We start from the raw sequence: 5,232 nt of genomic DNA, 5'->3' as shown, positions 1-5,232 counted from the left end.
CTAATTGTATACGAGCAAGAGACAATTGACTAACAACAGTATACAGTGCATTACAATAGTAAAATCTAGCATGACCCTTTACAGATCTGAAGGTTAAAAAAAGATTTTAGTCTATAGTTCATTTTGAGCTGGACAAAACTGCTTTTTACTTAACTTTGCATTTTATTCTTACTGTATTATTTTTCTACTGAAGCTATAGAAAGTTTATTTCTTTGTTATCACTTTAGCCTTCCTCTGCATGCTGCTTTTGAGTCCTCTCTTAATGGTACATCTTAAAAGGAAGAATTTTAAGTGCTGGGGGGAAAAGGCCTTTTTAAACCTTATTCTGGGGAAAAATCACCAAAAACCATTTCTTTATCAGACTTGACCTTCAGTTTTGTAGCTGTAGCTTACAATTATGGTTCTGGAGACAGCAGCTTCAAAATAACTGCCCAGAGGCTTCATCAAGATGACTTCAGTGTGGCGAGACTTGTTAGCTAATAACTGCCAATCAGCTTTATTTATACAATTCACAGCAACAATTGGACTATACACACCATCGAATATATGTGGTCTCCGATGGGTTTATTTCCCGTCTTTGTTTCCTTCCTGCTTTTTATAATTGGTTGCTACACTCTAATTAGTTTTATCTGTGTCCTATTTGTTCTTAGACCATATTTATAGTCCTGCTTGCTTTGACAGTCTGTCTGTTCACCAGCTGCTATTCACATCTCCATCCATACCTCCTTTTGACTTTGTTTTTACTTCCTTTAGTAAAGTCCCTTTTCTGTGTTTCATCTTTTTGTTGGATAAACTGTAGTTAGTCTTCAGTTGGGTTTTTTGCCAATTTTCTGAACCATTTTTTGCTCCCACTTTGTTTTAAGTGCCATTAAAGTTCCCTATGTCTGCCTCACCTGCTGACACCAGGTTTGGGTCCTCATTTTGATGGTGCACAGTAAGTCTGAAGTCTGTTAGTATACAGACGTCAGATGGATAAAAGGAAAAGCATTAAAGATCTATCTCCTTGAAAAACGGCAAGGATACTTCCTCCAAACTGAGTCTTTGTTGTCTCTAAGGGGCAGTTAAACACTGGTTAAAGTAAAATAAAGATTTGCTGTAAAAGGATTGAGATGCATTGAAAATTTAAACAGCTATAGATTAGGGGGGAATACATGATAAATAGAGATTCACAAACTGCCAGTGTATTAAGATAGAACAGAAGCAATGAAAAGCGCAGAGGAGTATGTGTATAAGGTCCTAAAGATCTCTTGCTTATAGTGTGTGACAAGAGACCCGATAGGATGACCAATGATCATGTGGGCCATTTAGTTCAACATATTGTACGATGGGGCTTTTGTGCAACACTGGCCTGACAGTTTGATTACTGGATGCTCTCATCTGTTTCTGTCCAACAGAGGAGCCTCCAGATGGAGAAATGAAAAATGTTTATTGCAGTGCTGAGGAGGGAGAACCACAGAGGACAATGAGCCACTTCTGTCAAACATAACCGAGCCAAATTCTGGCTGCTTCTTGACATGTTGTTCCAACCCAGTGCTTGATATTTGGAGGGCTATGGAAGAGAACCCTTCCTCCCTGTTCCCTGTTGGACCTGCTAAATTGATTCCATGGGAAATAATTTCTTTTCTCGATTCAAGAGGAAAGAAATTACAGCTCTGAGACGTCGGCGCTTGTTTACAAACTCAGAAGACAGCAACCGACACAAAACTGCAGTCAGGTGTGTTGAAAGTGCCCAAGTCTAAGGCCACACCTGAGCTTGGTGTCATTTGAAACAAGAGATCTAAAATGACTGATATTTAGAAAATCTCTCTGGGTGTGTGCATTCTTCTAAGTGTGAATGTTGGAAACAAGACATGTGGTTTAAAATGCTTTGAGTACTTGAGTAGAAAAGTGCTATATAACTACCAGTTAATTTACCTTATATAAAATCCTGATAGAAAAAATAAAGCCTCACATGTCAGTTATTTAAAAAGCCCCTATCCAAATATTAGTTAGTTTAATATCATTGGTCACGAGGACATAAAGTCTCTTTGCATTTATCAACGCTAACTCTGCCAACAAATGAAATTTAAGAAACTTTAATATCCTGGTACACATGCAAGAATTACACTACATATACATTACACTGTAATGAGCACCAGCAATGATAAGTGTCCCTCGAGCCTCACACAAAACAAATGCCGTGCTAATTCAAGGCATGGATACATTACGTGAAATAAACAAAATACAGTTGACTTCATTATTATATATGTCAACCATCCACAAGTCAAATTGCTATGACCTTTTACTGTGTATGTGCATCAGTGTAACAAAAAGTATGGCTCATATGTTTCCCACTTTGGCTTCTGATTGGCTGTTTGAGGGCAGGGGTAGGACAGTCGCCATCTTTACTATTATGCACAGGGTCAGATCTAGATCATGTGTGGGTGTGGGTATGTGGGTGCGCATTTTAATAATTAGGTGGGCAGTTTAGGTTAGAGCAGCTGTCTAAGTAACCTACAGGTTGCTCGATTGATGTCCTACCATAATACTATACAAGAATATTATTAAGAACAATTCAACATCATAACACTTATCTAACTGAAAAGTTAATAGATGCACAGAGCAGCAGCAGTAGGCACTCTTTCAGTGACCTTTAGCTAGTCAGAAATTATGTAATTGAGGGAAAATTTTGCAGACCCAGTGACCATTACATCATTACATATTAACTCAAACAAATGAAAGTGAGACAGAAAAAGCGAGGGCATCATCTAATCAGCAGAAAAGCTGCCACAACAGTTCAACCAAAGCTACACAGAAATTCAGGATGTCAACAAAAATCTCTAAACAAAGTACAAGATATTTAATAAACTGAAATATGGTGCTACTTGGCAATTCAAGAATTGCGTAATTCCTGTTTTGTGACTGCTTTTTTTTTTCCTCATTTTTGCTGCTTTATCCAATAAACATCAGTCACTGAATATGTTTAATATTGTCTGAGAACACAACCAGTAATAATCATAGTAAAACTTTTGTTTATTGCTGAAAGTTTACCACAAACTTCAAATTTTCTGCATATCCCACAAATGCTAGATTGTGAGCTACCCTTTATCTTTCACTCAGTGTACAGGCAATATATTACACAAAGAAACCGTGTTTCGGTTTGTTCGGTGATGATAAAAAATAATGGTGATAGAAAGCAGTTTTCTCTTAGGGATTCAAAAACGTCCCCTTATCCTCACAACATCTTTTTGAAACAACTTAAGCACTCGCTCATGTCAGCTTTTTTGAGCTTTAGCTGTTTGTTTGCCTCAGTGAAACACCTTTGGTGCCAGTGCACTAACACAGCTCTCCAGCAGCACCAACGTTTCCATTAGTCTGAAGGATGCAGAGCACGGAGCGTTTGTGCAGCAGCTGAAGTGAAAGGTCACCGTGGACAATGCCTTGTTGAGATGTTCAGTGCTACAGTGACATTCTTTCCTAAATGAATCATTTCTTACAGGCCTCTGTCACCTCACCTATAACAGGTTCAGCCACAGAAAGAAAGAAAGCTATCATTTATTGAATAGAGTTTCTGTGGAGCACATAATTGGACTTTGCACTAACATTGGTACAGCTGCGATCTTCCTCCTTTTCTCACTTTCTCTTTATGTGGGTGTCTTGTGCATCTGTATTTAAGCATCATACCAAAACTCATAACTGAATAATTATCAGAATAATAATAATGTATGGACAAATTGCCCTTGTTGATTTAACAGTGGCTTTGACTTTATTTAATAGCACTCTTTTATTTAAGTGTCTCCAAAATTATGAAGTTACTTACGGTAGCTACATTATTGGTGTATTGGTTTTAATTAAGTTGTTTTAAGTTGAATGGAAGGAGAGTGTTTGACTCCACAGGCCAACATCCAGGCTGTGAGGAACATGACAACAATGTTTCCCTCTAATGAGCAACAAATGAGCAGCAAAGTGAAACTATACTGCCTAAGTATATCATATTTTTTAATTTATCCCCACTTTAACAGATCATAAATTTTGTGTCTAATTGATGTATTACTGGGTCTGTTTGCTGCCTAATAAAGAACCTTTGGTGTAATTTAGCACAAATGACTTGACAGTTTTAAAGCAGTTGTAAACTTACAGTTTACAGTAAATTAATGTGCACATCCATTAACTTGGATGATGTGGTGCAAGGCTTGTACAGTTAGGGAAGTAATTATTTAATCCCCTGCTGAATTTGTATGTTTTCTTACTTACAAAGAAATGAACACTTGTTCATTTTTAGGGTAGTTTTCGATTTAATGGCGACAGCAACCCAGTTTCACGGCAAAACGTGCAATAGACACGCCAGTTCCACTGTTTCTATTTCTCCCTTTGCTTCTCTAAATGGTGAAAATATACGCATGCAGAAGTTGCAGTAACATGAGAGGGAGATATGTTATTTCAGTCCAACGTGAAAATAATCACAGGAAAGTGTTTAAACAGACATTATTGACACATTTACACATAAATACGTATTAGCCGTATAGCTTAATCACCTCCAGCGATTAAGGACCCTGGAATGCACTTCGTACATTTTTTGCCCACTACCAACTTTGTGGCTTTAAATATATTATCTCCCCCTGCCGGCAATGCAATTTCCGCATGCATGTTCACTTCACACTAATGGACACACTGGACAGGCATTTCTATTACATATTTTGGCAATATTGATTTGGAGAGAGACAGAATATAATATTCTCTCTCCATTAAAATTAAACTACTATAAAATAGACATTGTTCATTTCTTTGGATGTTACAAAAGCAAATAATTTTATTTCTCCCACTGTGTGATTAATGCTTCATTTGTATGTCTGTGATGAATTTATGTAGAGTGTATGAAGTGTTCGACACTGTTTAGTATCTGTTTTTCAATATTGGACTGCTCACTAACCCTCTTGACATTCAGCTCCATACATACTAATAAACTCAGCATTAATGATCATGTTTAGAAATGGATGCAGTCAGCTGAAAAAAAAAAGATTGCACTAACCATTTTGTTACATTTTGGGCTAATTTTTCTCTAAAATGAACCCTAATCTCAATAAACCCTCTTCAAAACTGCTACAACCCAATTATGTTTGCTGCATTGAATGTCACACTGACCCTTTTGACACTGAGCTGTGCGCATACTAATGAAATGTGTATGTTTAGACATGGACACACTGAAAAAAGCCACAGGTAAAGACAACAATGTGCACTTGACTGACTGCATTT

Source organism: Pundamilia nyererei, unplaced genomic scaffold (genome assembly GCF_000239375.1).
Source record: "Pundamilia nyererei isolate P.nyererei 1_Seehausen unplaced genomic scaffold, PunNye1.0 scaffold00253, whole genome shotgun sequence".
Lineage (NCBI taxonomy): Eukaryota > Metazoa > Chordata > Actinopteri > Cichliformes > Cichlidae > Pundamilia > Pundamilia nyererei.
This window is presented reverse-complemented; position numbering follows the sequence as displayed.